This window comes from Ahaetulla prasina, chromosome 1 (genome assembly GCF_028640845.1).
Source record: "Ahaetulla prasina isolate Xishuangbanna chromosome 1, ASM2864084v1, whole genome shotgun sequence".
NCBI classification, from domain to species: domain Eukaryota; kingdom Metazoa; phylum Chordata; class Lepidosauria; order Squamata; family Colubridae; genus Ahaetulla; species Ahaetulla prasina.
In genome coordinates, this window is record NC_080539.1 from 206,891,975 (window position 1) to 206,908,330 (window position 16,356).

Sequence of the window (16,356 nt, forward strand, 5' to 3'; positions counted from 1 at the left end):
AACACAAATGCTTCCAAACTATTGAAATAGAACATTAGTAATAGAAAGCATCAGATAGGCAACTGATAGTCAATACAGATCTTCCAAGAGAAGCATCTAGTGATCTTTGCATCTACGCACTTTAAAAAATAAAACTGATAAACCAATAACATTAAGCACATTGAACAAATTGAAGTAAATTCTCCAGTGTAATATAACATTTGAGTTGTACTGAGGCCGAAGGCCAAATTTTATTTCTCCTTTAAATCTAATCCACATTTATTAATCCTGGATAAACATTCCATACATCTCATTTTCCAAATATTTTGTGCCTCCTTTCATTCAAGTGGCAAAATCAAACAAGAATCTCAGCTTAATCACCTTTTCTCATTATAGCTAAACTGCGGACTATTATCAACAGCTTTTAGACAGAGTAATATAGACTATATTAATGGACATAACTGATTTAGTTACAGTATCTTGCTCATATTCAAAGGTAAATGTATAATTAAAACTAGTTCCCTATCTTGCTCTCTTGCAGATGCAAAAAGATAAGCTAAGTCACGGAAGACAAATATTCCCAGAAGATGCATATTATTCATGCATGCATTGTTTTATTAGGTTAAAATTAATAGTAACTGAAAATGCATCCAATCTAGTAAATCTGTTTATCTCAGTTACTTCATTGCTTCTAATCCTATTGGCTAAAATCACATGTGAGTGTTTTCAAGGACTTTAACTATTCTATCCATGGTAAAACTATAGACTTTCAAAATCTCTCTAAAACAAAATTGGTTGGGCATGTTTTATCTATTGATGTATATCAGTGTTTCTCAACTTTGCTGACTGGGAATTACTGGGAGTTGAACTTTACACATCTTAAAGTTGCAAAGATTGAGAAACACTGATGTATATGATTTATACAGCTGCTCATCTCGTGATAATGGTTGGGTGTGGCATACAAGGATCAAAATCAACACAAACAATCAACAGTCCAAATAACATTCCAATTGCAGAAAAGAACAATACAAACTAATCAAGCTGGAGAGCTTGCTCAGCTTCCCAGCCCAAACTCCCAGAGGAGCAGCCAAATCTTTAAGGACCTGTAAAAGGCTAATAGGGTCATGGTCATTTGCATCTCCATATGCATGTTTTAATCTGTAAACAATATTACTTAGCAGCTGCACTCTAATCAGCATTATTATGGCTATTTGCAAAATTAACATCTAAACAAAACCTCTAAATCCAATTAAATTTCTATCACATTTTCCAACATGTCTGAAGTTTTCTGAAGTTCTAGAAGTAATTTATATAGTACTGCATTTGTAACATACCTAAGATTAGGCTATGTATATAGCGGGGTCCCCAACCCCCGGTCCATGGACTAGTACCCGGCCACAGCATGCCAGAAATCAGGCCACGCAAACAAGCAAAACTCCATCCATGGGATGCACGCAATAGGAGAAACTACACCACCCACCCCTGGTCCATGGAAAAACCTCTTTCCACGGAACTGGTCCCTGGTGCCCAAAAGATTGGGGGCCACTGGTATATAGATTGTTTTAATTAATTGAAAAATATAATTAAACTGCACAGCAGTGATATATAAGAAGCAATACTTTTTCCTATATTTTTCCATCTGCTAAAGAAATGATGAAACATAGATATTAAGAGTTAACACTGACACTAAAGTCAACTAATCAGAGAAGACTTAGTAATCTTTCTAAATGAGGGGGGGGGACCCAAACACCCTTGCTTCCCAATGCTTCTTTTCACAGTGATGCAAAGAAAAATATTTGGGCAAGCAACATTCTGTCCAATTATTTATTTCTGTTCCAACCATTTACGAGAATTATGGTTACCTTCAGAGAATGAGAATGGTTATTTCAGATTCCAAACTGAAGTAGCACTGGCATACTTCCTAAGTTGTTATTCATATTGATTTCCAGGATTTGTACTCTCATTAATTAGAGACTTTACTTAGAGACTCAAGATACTAAGAAAAGTTTAATCTATAAGCAAAACTTCCTTTGAAATTACAAGTAAATTTAAAATATCTTCTGAATATTCTAGATTTTTTTTAGAGAGAGTTTCTATTTCATGTTAGGTTGCAAAGACAGAACTAGAATGTTGTTGTTTTGTGTCCTGCTATCCCTAACTGCTAGAAATCCCTAATCTCCTGTAATGCCATTCCATCTACAGATACTCCTCAACTTACAACCATTCATTTAATGACATTCAAACTCACTGAAAAAAGTGACTTATGACCAATTTTTACACTTATGACCATTGGAGAATCCCAATGGTCATGTGATCAAACTTTGAGTGCTTGACAACCAGCCTGTATTTACGATGGCTGCAGCATCCGGGAGTTTGGGATTGTCGTTTGCAAACTTCTGACAAGCAAAGTTAGTGTGGAAACCATCACATGATTGACTTAACAACTTCAATGATTCACAATCATGGCAAAAAAAAAATCATAAAACGGGGAAGGACTCACTTAACTATCTTGCATAGCAATGGAAAAGTTGGGCTCAGTCAATTGTGGTCTGTAAGTCAAGGACTACCTGTATGAGGTTCTACTCACAGTCCCACTGGTGATCTTGATTCACAGGGTGATGATCATGAATGAATAGGGCCTTCCTAGAAACAGCAACCCAATTATGACTTCCTTCTAAGAAATGATCAGAGAACTTGTATGGGGTAATAGTTAAAGAGCTGAACTAGATACCAGGGGATTGTGAGTTCTAGTTCTCCATTAGGCATAAAAAGTATGTAGCTGGCTTTGGGTCAATCACTTTCTAGCCCACTTCACAAGATTGTTGCTTTGGAAAAGCAGGAGATGGAAGCATTATATATGCCACTTTGTGTTGTACAAAATAGAGGTGGGATATTATAATAATAATAGTAGTAACAGTAGTAGTAATAGTAGTAGTAGTAGTAGTAGTAGTAGTAATAATAATAATAATAATAATAGCTGTACCCACGTAGTGACGTTGACAGGCTATATTTGCCCAGAAAGGTAGGTGGCAGAGGACTTTTGCAAGTGAAGCAGACAGTTGAAGAAGAGAAACATGCTCTGTCAGATTATGTGAAAGACAGTGTTGAACCACCTTTGATGGAGGTCAACAAGAGGAAGCTGCTAAAAGTACAGCAAACCAAGTATCAATATAGGAAAACAGCGATGCAAGCTCGAGCTGACAGCTAGTATAACAAAGCACTGCATGGACAGTTTCTTGAAAAGATCTGTCGTGTCCCACTCCTCCGCTGATGGCCGGGTCGGGGAAGTCCGTATCAAGCGTGCCTCTGCAGCTCTGCCAAAGTCCTATCAGAGTTCTCAAGGCAGGCAGGAGACCAGGAAGTGACTTTAGCAATCCAAGTTAGACTTTGCCTGACTCAGAGAATGCCAGAAAGCAGATCCTTTATATAGGCCATGGGGTGTGGCTCCATGACTCAGCACTTATCCAGGCCTGCCCCCTCTTCTTTTTGCTGACGTCGCCTCTCAATTCTCCAGAAGCAAGGATCTCTCCAGCCTCCAGCTGTTGGTAATCTGAGCTCATGACTGGCTTCACATTCTTCAGGCTCACATGCTGTGGGGGAGGGGTTTAGTTGCTCCGTTTGCCTGGGCATGGTGCCAGGACTGGGGGCTGAAGGCACGTCCAGGCATGGTGCCAGGGCTGGGGGCTGGAGGCATGCCAGGACATTCTTCCGAACTGTCAGCATCCGGCAGGAGATAAGAGGGGCCCGGCTGCGGCAGGGGGAGCGAGCGAGACACAACAAGATCCAAGGAAAAGTAGATAAGGAAAAGACCTGGTTATGGCTGATCAACGGAACATTGAAGAAAGAAACAGAAGGCCTGATTCTTGCGGCCCAAGAACAAGCCATTAGAAGAAATGTAATCAAAGCCAGAATAGACAAATCTGCTGATGATCCCAAATGCAGACTCTGCAAAGAAGCAGATGAAACCATTGATCACATACTGAGCTGTTGTAAGAAGACAATAGCTCAGACCGACAACAAACAACGTCACAATACAGTCGCTCAGATGGTCCACTGGAACTTGTGTCACATCTACCATCTGCCTGTAGCAAAGAACTGGTGGGATCATAAGCCTGAAAAAGTGATTGAAAATGAGCATGCAAAACTACTGTGGGATTTCCAAATATAGACTGATAAAGTTTTGGAACACAATTCCCCAGATATCACGATTGTGGAAAAGAAAAAAGTGTGGATAGTCGATATTGCTATACCTGGTGACAGCAGAATTGATGAGAAACAACTTGAAAAAATCACCAGATATCAAGATTTGAGAATCGAATTGCAGAGACTCTGGCATAAACCAGTGCAGGTGGTTCCAGTGGTACTCGGCACACTGGGAGCTGTGCCTAAAGACCTAGGCAAGCACTTAAAAATGATTGACGCTGACAAGATCACCATTGGTCAGCTGCAGAAGGCCTTACTGGGATCTGCTCACATAATTTGCCGATACATCACGCAGTCCTAAATGCTTGGGAAGTGTTCGACTAGTGATTTGTGATACGAAATCCAGCATAGTTATCTCGTTTGCTGTGTATACTGTCATTTTGTGTAAATATAATCATCATCATCATCATCATCATCATCAATGATATTTCTGACACATTTTTAAATGTTCAGTTGACCTAATTTCATGTTTAATGAAGAAAATTATTATTATCTCTTTTATTCATTAAACATGAAACTCAGTCAACTGATCATTTAAAAATGTGTCACAAATACTACTGACTGGTGCTAATGGTTGATATAGGTTGCTGTCAGAATTCTAGGTATCAACCAAGTATCTTCTTAAAATATATGATATCCCGAGTAGCAGTTTTTTGCAGTTCTGCTGGTGTTACTGTAGGAAGCTGCAATTCCTTGGTGTGTTTTGTAAAATTCTTGGACATGGTATCAAATACCCAGATGACAATGGGTACATGTTTCATCCATAGTTGGGTAGTTTCAATGGCCAGGTCGCGATATTTCATGATTTTTTTCCCAGTTCTTTTTCTTCAACGCTGGTGTCTCCTGGTACAGCGATGTCAATAAACTGTACCAGGAGATGCCAGAGATTCCAGACCCCATAGCTGGGCCTGGAGGACTTTCGGGTGCGGTCCCTATGGTTATGGGATTGCCAGTCTTCAGATCGATAGTGGCTTAGCCACTGTGAACCAACCCAGGCACCTAACCATCACCAATGTTGAGAAGAAATCAACAAAATTCAATACCGGATAAGTTGTCGCCCAGGTCTACTACCAGGCAGAACCAACATCTAGGGGATTTCAAATAGTTGTTGTTGTTGTTGTTGTTGTTATTAGTAGTAGTAGTATTTCCAAAATTGACCAAAAAACCAAATGAAGAACAGAATGGAGGCATGGGAAGACAAAGCACTACATGGCCAGTACATTAAAAAAAAAATAGCAGGGAAAGTGCTTTTAGCTCTATAATAACACGACCTGGCAGTGGCTAAGAGCAGGAAAGTTAAAGAAAGGGACCGAGGCATTAATTCTGGCTGCACAAGACCAAGCCTTAAGGACAAATGTATACAAAGCCAGAATTGAGAAGACAGAAAAGGACAGTAAGCGCTGCCTATGTAAAGAGGCTGAAGAAACAGTGGACCACCTGGTAAACTGCTGCCAGAAAATCACATAGACTGACTACAAGCAGCGGCATGACAAAGTAGCCACAATGGTGGATTGGAAGATCTGCAAGAAATATCATTTGCCTGTAAGCAAGAACTGGTGGGACCATAAAATAGAGAAAGTCATAGAAAATGAAGAAGTTAAATTGCTCTGGGACTTCAGAATCCAGACAGACAGACACCTGTCACATAATAACCCGGACTTAACAGTTGTCAATAAGAAAGAAAGACAAAAAAAATCTGGATAGTGGATGTGGCAGTGCCTGGAGACAGCAGAAGAGAAGAGAAAGAACTGGAGAAGATTAGAAAATAAAAAGACCTACAAATAGAAATAGAACAACTATGGCAAAGGCAAGCAAGGGTAGTACCAATAGTAATAGGCACCTTGGGTACAATCCCAAAACAACTGGAGCACCATTTGAACATCATAGGCATTGACAAATTTGCCATCAGTCAATTGCAGAAGGCAGCTTTACTTGGAACAGCTTCTATCCTGCAACAATATCTGCAACACCATCAAACATCCAGATTTGCCTATCCCAGGTCCTTGATAAGGACTCAGTAGGTAGACAAAAATGCCAAACCCAGTCTGAACATCTGGCTGACTGTGACAACAACAACAATAATAACAATATATATCCTGCCAGGGGAAAAATGGAGGCATATTTTTAACCCAGGCTTTTATGAGATTAAAAACTATTTCAGGAACAGATCCTTTTAGAACATCTTTGCTTTTCATGTTTTTATGAATTTGTTTGTATTTACTAAATATAAGCAATGATGGTTTTATTTATATAGTTTCATTTAACTCCTGTTTTTACTATTTTCTGGTAAACTGTTTTGAAATTCTCTTAGGTGAAAAGAAATTTGAAAATTAAGCTAATTAAATAAGTAAATTAACAGGCTATCTGAATTGATAAACACCCATTAGTGGCAATTTTCATAATATATTCTTGTTTGAATAATAGATAAATGTTAGCCATTTACGAACCTCCACATTTTGTACTCATATATTGTCATATAGCAATGCATTCTAACACTGTAACATAAGGGAGAGCAGAAACAACTGTTAATAATTAAGAACAATTATTGTTTGGCATGCAATGACATGAGTATTAGTACCATTCTGGCTAAATAAGTAGCTTCTACAAATTCCTTCCTTACATTTGCAAACAGGTATGTTATTACAGCATTCAAGTATTAATGTTGAAATGTGTACCTTCCATTATGAGTTTCTTTGTGAGCAAAACTAAAAGGAAAAAACGACAAAAACCAAGAGGCATTTTTGCTTTAAATTATGCACATATGAAACCGATTAAGGGGCACTGTTATGGATTTAGTCTCCCTAGCTACATTTGTACCATTACTTATGCAGTTCTTTATTCTCCTTAATAACACACACACACACACACACATACACCAATCTGGTGAGTAGCTAGATTTCAGTTCACTGGAACTGAACAGGCCATGAATGAAAACAGACATTATAAAAACATTCTGCTTGTGGTACCATCTGCAAGGACAGAAATGGTGTTACTGAAGAGGTAGTGAGCATATTGAGAGCTGCCAATCTTAAGATATCCAAGCTATGTTTATTCAATACTGCTTCTACTTAGCTGCTAGTAGAGAACCCAAAAAGAAAAGGACTGCTTCTTTTCTTCATGTTGGTAAACAAGGAAAATAAAACCAAGGATTTCCGCATTAAGGAAAAGAAAAAAAGGAATAAAGCGGTCCAGAATGATGAAGAAATCAGGGTTAGCATAGAAGATATCTCAGGGGATATCTAGAGTCTGACTTCTTTAACTTTTTAGGGTCACAAATGTTTTTTAACAAAACATTGTGGTTAGAAACATGTGCTACTACTTGGAGAACTGTATTTCTAATCTCAGCTGAGTCACAAGACAAGAGACTAAATTAAACAAGAAATATACAAACTGTAATTCCAAAGATATAAAGAACACCACTACAGCTTCAGTGCAACATCTTCAAAAGATGTTGTTTTAATATCAGAATAGGCTTCCTCCTGCATCAGACAATACATCTTTGAGGTGGCATCTGTTTTCCTTCAGGGCCGAGACTGTCTCAGATAGTCTCTGTTGAGTTTTGCTTGTGATAGTCACTCACAAAAATGCTCTGCTTTGGATTAAGAATGTTCTCTTTTTCAGGCTTCAGATAAACACCTACTGATTACATTAGCCTTCGTGAATATCAATATTCACGATATTCAACGCAGGTGGGTGAGAAATGTATTTATATTTTATATTTTTTATTAAAAAAATATCAATACTCCTACAAACTTGTATCATAAGCAAAATGGAAGAGAATTGGCATTAAAACAAAATACATGGGAGAAAGCCAAACTGATAGCTTTGCTTGCCCAATAATTCTTCTTTAAAACGCAACCACATATTCAGAAAATTATCTGGTAAAGACTGATGGTGGGCGTAGCTTGGTGGGCGTGGCAGGGGAAGGATACTGTAAAATCTCCATTCCCTCCCCAGTCCAGGGGAAGGTTACTGCAAAATCCCCATTTCGTCCCGATACCTTGGTGATACCTTGATGAAGGTATCTTTTCTTTTATGCACACTGAGAGCATATGCATCAAGACAAATTCCTTGTGTGTCCAATCACACTTGGCCAATAAAAAATTCTATTCTATTCTATTCTATCAGCTGGGACTTCGGAGGCAGAGAATAGATGGGGCGAAGTCAGACAGAATTTTTACTACCGGTTCTCTAAACTACTCAAAATTTCCACTACCGGTTATCCAGAACTGGTCAGAACCTGCTGAAACCCATCTCCAGTTTGTAACCTAGAAGCATAAAAACATACTTCAGCCTGCTAATAAAAATAACTACCACAACTGAAATAGAATAAATATGAGTGAACAGGTTGCTCCCCAAAATAAAAATAATGTTTGAACATTCTATTTCATGTCTGCTTTTCTCTGCCATGAGCTATCTTACTTGCACTTGGACCTAAACCCTGCACAAACATGTCCTGGCCACATTTTTTTAACCTTCAGGCTAAGCCCAGCCCATGAATGAAAATGATTTTAATCATCTTTAGTTGCAATGTGATTCCTTCCTTATTCCAACCCTGTCCAAGGGCAGCCTTACAGCGTATAAAATTTGAAACCTAGGAAGGGAATCAGGTGATTAGCAGAGATTAAATATGGATCACTCAAGAGGCAAGTAAATTTAATATTAGTTTGTTTTCTCCTAGTTCAAGAATGGGTGGATAGCACTATAATTCGGCAGTAGGGAAAAACCCTAATATATCTTTTTCAAGTTTTGTAATGACAAGAAGGTTTTGAATTGATACACATATCTCACTAGGCCAGAGTTTATTTAACCAAGATCTGTTGAATGAGTTACTCTTGGCTGGCTTACTAATATGTTCAGTCACAAAGGTTAGGAATCATAATAACTGGGTCATAAAGGGAAAGATAAGGTTTCCCCTATCCAGTCATGTCTGACAGTGCTCACCAATCTTAGTTGAGTGAGCAAATATTATCCAAAGACACCTCTATGGTTATGTGGCCAGCATGACTATACACCAAATGGTCATATAGGAACTCTGTTACAGGTAACTTCCCACCAAAGTAGTACCTATTTATCTAATTGCATTTGCATGCTTTCGTAGGTTGGCAGGAGCTGAGACAAGTAACAGGAATTCACCCAGTCGCATGGGAATATGATGTATTAAAACCAATTTGGCTTAGATTGATGTCTAAATTTTGTATCTGTTAAAGTAGTTACCTTCTTGTTTTAAGAAAAAAAAAATTTAAGAAATTTTAAGAAAAAAAATTATTTATTTATTTGCCACTCATCTGACTTAGAAAAGTGGCTCTGGGTGGCTTACAAGTAAAATATTTCTAATTTTTCTAGTAATCAAGATGTCTTATGTTGCGTGGATTTTCCATTTCATGTCTCTGAGAATCCCCTGTGCTAAAAGGACTACAGATGAGACTGATATTTGATCTATGGCATCTACAGGCAATCTAAGTAAGGCTTCAGATTGTAAATTATACATATTGTACATATTAAGCTAGGTAGACTAAAATACGCTCCACAATCAAGCAGCTTCCAGTATTCCTGAAGTAATCCAGTTGCTAGCTGTGAGAAATTTGTTTGCAGACATTTCATCTAACTAGGTAACATAATCAATGCTAATGAGTGTAGCACTTATTTCCTTTTTATATACAGTAGCTTGCCCTGCCAATGTTAGTGTTTTTCCTTGGTAGTTTCTTGATTGGGATACTGTTTTCTGCTTGTCTGTCTGTTAATCCCTGCTTAACTGAAGAATGCTGGAAAGAATGTGTGTTTGGTCTTTTTAATTGCTTAACTTTTTTATTGCTTCTTTTGAATGGTTTTTTTTGTTTGTTTGTTTACATTTATACCCCGCCCTTCTCCGAAGACTCAGAGCGGCTTACAGTGTGTAAGGCAATAGTCTCATTCTATTTGTATATTTTTACAAAGTCAACTTATTGCCCCCCCAACAATCTGGGTCCTCATTTTACCTACCTTATAAAGGATGGAAGGCTGAGTCAACCTTGGGCCGGGCTTGAACCTGCAGTAATTGCAGGCTGCTGTGTTCTTAATAACAGGCTTTTACCAGCGTGAGCTAAACTGGCCCTTTGTAAATGTAGTTTATCTCTATATGTTTATTGATGACTTATTCAATAGAAGAGAATATATGTAGCTCCTGGTTGAACTGTGGAGTCCTTGGAGCTCTGAGTACTGAGACATCAACAGCTCTCTTGGTCCTCAGACTTGTTATATATTGCTATTCTCCCAAGGGGAGAAAATCCTTCTTTGAATTATCCATCATATACAGAAATTATAATTAACCCAAGAGTCATTGTTCTGAAAATAACAAGAGCTGGAGATTCATTTATGTACATAAGCTTTGCAAGTATTGAGTACCAATTAAGTAACAGCATCAGTGGAGGGAAACAGATTTGGGGAAATGTACACTCCAAATAAAAGACTATAAAGTTGTAACTTCAACAAAAGGCCATCAAATTAAAGGACCATTTTTAAATAAAGCGTGACTACAAGTTTCACCACTTATTATATTTCTTATTTAGGCCTAAATATGCACCTTTTGTGTTAAGTCATGCCGGCCACATGACCACGGAGACGTCTTCAGACAGCACCGGCTCTTCAGCTTTGAAACGGAGATGAGCACCACCCCCTAGAGTCGGGAATGATTAGCACATATGCTAGTGCTTTACCTTTACTTTATGATTTAAATACAATCATTATTGCTTTAGCAGAAAAAGACAAGTATGGCTTTCTAATGACTTATTTAGTTTTTAAATGGTTGTTTGATCAGTATAATTTAATTTCAAAGGAGTATTTTTTTAAACATGATTGTACCTTTTGTGTCTAACAGAATTGGGAATTTATTCAACAATGAGCAGAGTAACAAGGATAATCTATTACTAGGCCATCACTAATCAACCTACTTTCATTAAAAATAATTAACATAGAAAACAATTTTTTTCTTACGAATGAAAAGAACAAGATTGAATTGAGGCTGAATTGAGTTAATGACTCTGTAGAGGCTGAATTGAGTTAATGAGTCCACAATGGTCACAGAATCAAAGAAGCTACTGGTAATTTGCATCAACATACCATGTGTTTGCCAGTTGCAATATTTGATACAGCACACTATAGCTTCATATTTGTAATCAACTCTACTCTTTTGGTTTTACCACTACAAGAAGAAAGCATGATCAAAGCCATCAGGTAAGGTTGCCATTTTTTTAAAAAAATAGTTATTAAGAAAGATATTTTCTTAATGAACGTTAACTAAATGCTCCTTCAACAGATATTAGCTGCAACATAATTCATCTACTTGAGTCAGAACCAGAAAGTCATATTGGTTTCTGGAATCTGTCCAGTATAAAACATAACCCTCAATCTCACAATCACTTTGAAAGAATACTCGTGTCTGGAAACTTGCCTGCCCTTATTCAAAGTAAGCAGTGTAAAAACATTATGGTTCTTCCTATTCTGCCTTCAAAGCTTTTATATTTCTTTTTGTCACAACAGTATACACAAACAAATGTCATAGATAAAACAGCATATCTTGAAGAATATATATATATATATATATATATATATATATATATATATATATATATATATATATATATATATATATATATATATATTTGTTTTCTGAGGTTTTCCCACCCAATCAGTTCAAACCCCCACTAGCAGTTAAAAAGGAAGAAACAGCTGCAATCACACATTGCTCCCAGAAGCACGAAGCTGAAGCCTGAAGATGACGAATGAGACTTCGTCGAAACGTCGCCAAGACACTACCAATTTTACACGGGAGAAAACCCGAACAACCAAAGACCTATATAAATATATATATATATATATATATATATATATATATATATATATATATATAATTAAAAATATGCATCAACTATATTAATTGGATATAATGAAGGGAACAATAGGACAGGAATGGTAGGCACTTTTGTGCTCTTATGCACGCCCCTTAAATATGAACCTTTTATATATATGATATATGAACCTTATATATGAACCTTTTATCTGAAAGTTTTGAGGAAAAAATGACAGGCATATAGTAAAACATGACAAATGTTTGAGCAAATGCATATTAAGTACCATCATGTATCAAAAGGCAAGTAAAACAAGTACTACCTATTAATTTAGCAAATATATTAATTAGCAGCATTGCAAGTACTTAATTGTATGGAGCCTGGTAATTCTATAGCCAAAAGAAGTTGGCCTTCATGGTAAGATATTAAGAAGTAAGCCACAGTAACATCAACAGATGTTGTAAGTTTCACAAAGAAGTGCTACCTTCTCACTCTGGATAAACTTGGCACACTCCATAGACTTTTGCTTTCAAAATAGACAAGATAGTGTTCACAGATTTACAGGCACTTCAGCAACTGAGTTAATAATTATGATAAAAATGACAACTACTATTACCATAAAAAAGAAAAGCCAGATGCTTATATAACTCAGCAACACATATATCATTCTCCAGTGCTGGCCCTTAGACAGAGGAAAATAGTTAATGCCAAAGCATTCAAGAACTGAACTCCTCTACCCTGACTGACATCTCTCATATCAGAATTGAAATTTAAATGGACTTGTATTATGTATAATTCACTAGAGCAGAAATAATTAGTATTAAAGAATGCATGTCAGCTACTAATTGAAAAAAATTGTACAAAACTCTATTCTTCAGAACTATTTTTTTAACCTCTCCCTCATCTGTTCTGAGTGCAGTTTTGGAAAATAAAGTTCAAGCTTACTGCAGCCCATTTTAAATTAAAATCTGATGCTGCTGCCCCACCTCCACATGTTATGTTTTAAGGAATTAAGTCACATGTACGCTTTTGTCCATAAAACCGGATGACTTTGCAAAAGTAATTTGTGTTCATTAATCTTTGCAATGATGTCAGGTTTGTCCTCAGAGAGTGAAATGCTTTAGCTGAACCAGCATCCCAGCATCTTTTGTGGAACCACAAAAGCTAGCATCATTTATCTTTCTTTTGATTCTCAAACAAACTTTGTATCTTGAAAACAGTAAACTTTACTACTTTAATTCTGGTTCAGATTTTTTTAAATTTTATGTTTGTATTAATATTATAACTCTTACAACTTTCAGTTCCAGGAACTGAAGTTTCCAAGTAAGTTTAAGAGGTACATTAGGTTGTATCCTTAAATTCATTAGATTATATTACTGAAAACATCACACACACATACATACACATTTAGAAATGTGTACAACATAACATTTTCTTGAGATTTTTGAATAATGCTAACAAAGTGATTAAAATAGTTATGTTTCACTGGACACTTAGGAATTAAGTTTACTTGGGCTTGTTGTGATGTCCTACTATATGTTTCATTGCTGTAAAGTGCTAAAAGTTTTGGGATAGGATGGCATACAAATTTATGAAATAATAAATATGGGTCATTCTCACCACTCATCAAAAGGGACAATGAATCCCACCAGTCCACTATCAAGGAGCTGCAGATCAAATTGTAGGCATTAGTAGGTTACAGAATCTCTTTGTGTTTCCTCTGAAGAAATTAGATATAGGATTGTAGCCTACAAATCAACACCAGTTGTTTTTTGTTGCTTATAAAAAAAATACTTGTATAGTCCAAAATAGTACCTTTTAAAAAAGAGCTTTCTGTCTTGAAACCTCTCCCTTCGTCAAATCTTTTCCCATGGATACAGAATACAGATTAACGTGTTACTCAATTAATGCTTTTCGCTCTATCAGTTGTAACTTCTTCTGGTACCAAAACATCCCCAGCGGAAAAATCCGCCTGATTGACACTTGCTGACACTAGTTTTGGCCTGCAGCCTGCAAACACAGGAATCCACCGATTACTACCTCAGATAACTACCACCACCACCCTCACCTAATCTGAACAGCAAAGCAAAGCAAAGCAGGAGAAAACGCTGCCCGCGGGATCTTTAATCGAAAAACAGATTCAGCTCCCAATAAATGCCGGACGAAGAAACGCCGCGCGAAGCTCAGCCGAAGTTGAGGGGATCGGACAAAAAAAAAAAAGCGACTTTACAGCAGACCTTCCGAATCGCAGGGGAAGTTTACTCAAGAGTAAAATTTCTCTTAGCTTGCTCTTGAAGGCAGGCAGACCCACCCAACTGTGGTCTAAAACGGCTCCTGGTGGACGAACACGGGCGAGCGCTGGCCCAGCGGTCCACTACCGTAAAGGAACTCGTAGGTAGGGTCACACAAAAGAACCGGAGAGACGGGCAAAACCAACCTAAGGGTTGTGAAGGCACGCATCTCGCTTTCTCTGCCCGAGCGCGCCTTCCTTTCCACCCCCCCACCCCCGGAAAGCAAAAGTACGGCGCCAACTTTTCGCCTGCTTTTTTAAAACCGAGGGCAAGATGCCGGTATCGGAAGGGGGAGGGGGGAGCTACCACGCCAACAAGCAGCAGGAGAAGCGAGGCAAAAGGAAGCGCGGGACTCCGCGGCGAGACCAAAGGGAAGCGGGAGCGAGTTAAACTCCCCAGAGTGGGGTGGGGGTGGGGGGGAAATAAAAACATAAAATAAAAAAAAACTTCAGCTCGCCGCGTCCGCGCTTGGCCGGCGGAAAGTTTCGAGCCCTCCTCAACGGCGGCTGCGCCTACGAGGAACAACCTGAAAGCCCCGCGGTGCGTGGAGGAGGAGGAGTAGGAGTGGGGGGGCACTGTTCCCTCCTCCTCCTCCTCCTCTTCCTCTTCTTCCGCAGCACTTAGGAAAGACACCCGGCGTTCAACAGGCTTCCCTCGGGCCACGAGCGCACGCGCGCTCTTTGCCGCCACAAAAATCAAGCCGAGCCATTCCTTGGTCTCTTGTCAAGCTCTTCCACCTCCCGCTCCCGCCCCGCTCCTTCCTTCCTCGAAGAAGGCATAGTAAAAAAAAGAAGAAGAAGAAAAGAACAGACCCAGCCAGAGTTCCCTCGACGCCCGCTTTCTCCTCCTCCTCCTCCTTCCTCCTCCCCCTCCGTTCCTGCTTCTCCTCCTCCTCCTCCCGCTGTCAGTCGCCGAAAGGAATCCCGAAGCCAACGCCAAGTCATCAAGTTCTCCCTTCGTCCAACTCCACCGAATTCCAGCCAGGGAATTCTCCCGGACTCCGCGTGCGCGTCGGGCCGAAGGAGAGGGCGCGAGGGCGTCGGAGAGCGGCTATGCGGCGAAAGAGCCAGCCGAGGACGGCTCCGGAGGGGCCAAAGCTTGCAGCCCCGACAGCCGCCTGCCTTGAGCCGACCCCAGGCGACTCGCAACACCGGACACACACACACACGAACAGAGACGCGCGCGCGGCGTGAGAGAAAAGCGCCGCTCGCTGCCGCCTCCTTGGCTTCAGCCTTCTGGGCTCAGCCACTGAGGGAAAGTTTCCTGACGTCATGGCCCTGGGCTGGCTGGCTTCCCCGCCTCGCTCCCCTACCCCCTCCCCTTTCATCTGCTGGAAACTGCAGGGTGGTGTGGTTCCCTCAACCAAAGGCCGGCCGTGGGGCTGGGAGAGGGATGGGCTGCTTCCCCCCACCCACCCGCTAGCAAATGTAACGGCTCTTTCCTTCCCCTTCTATTACCAGGAGGCAGGACTTTATGTTCCTGGATTCTCTTTTTCGATCCTTTCGGGTGGAGGGAAAGTTTTAAGGGATTAGAGTCCGTTGGTTAAACAATAACCAAACAGAACCCACCTTGGTTTTGGTTTGTATCGGTCTTTGTTTTATTATTTGCGAACGGCCCAGACGTGGGCGGAGTTGACTGAATTAAACAAACAAATAATAACATTTTTGTTAAGGCTTCATTGATTTTAGAGTCAAGCAGAGATACAGTAGCGCTCAGCGCCGGTATCACTTTCCCCAACTCCAGCTTGAGGATGGGTGAATTTATTACCCTTGGCTGAACTGAATGAAGCGTTGAGGGAAAGGTAGAAGCTCAGGTTGGGTGTTTGTGGATCCTGTCTTTTCTGCAGTGAACGCTGGGTGAAAAGAAAAAAAGCAACTGGATCTTTTAGCTAATCCTCAACCTATTCTTCAAATTGTTTTGGTGTAACTGTAATTATGAAAATAACTTACCGTTTCTCTTTACATATTATGTTTCTGTTTAACTTTTAATTTCCAATATGAAGGTATGAGGACTATGATCATGATTTATCACTTATAGCTTTTATGTACACTGACAGC

The 16,356-nt window shown here is 39.3% G+C and overlaps 1 protein-coding gene across 5 annotated transcripts in view; it reads right to left on the bottom strand.

Annotated features, from left to right (window-relative positions):
• GULP1 (GULP PTB domain containing engulfment adaptor 1) overlaps positions 1-15,990 on the bottom strand; it is a 160,277-nt gene extending 144,287 nt beyond the window's left edge. The window contains exons 1-2 of one of the 5 annotated variants that reach the window (XM_058188998.1): positions 15,112-15,744; positions 13,824-14,018 (exon numbers count right to left, since the gene is read on the bottom strand). The gene's annotated coding sequence lies outside the window, so the exon portion shown is untranslated. Of the gene's footprint in view, positions 1-13,823; positions 14,019-15,111 lie in introns of all 5 variants that reach the window. The other 4 variants (XM_058189024.1, XM_058189033.1, XM_058189014.1 and 1 more) reach the window with 4 other exon arrangements.
• Positions 15,991-16,356: the final 366 nt, after the last annotated feature.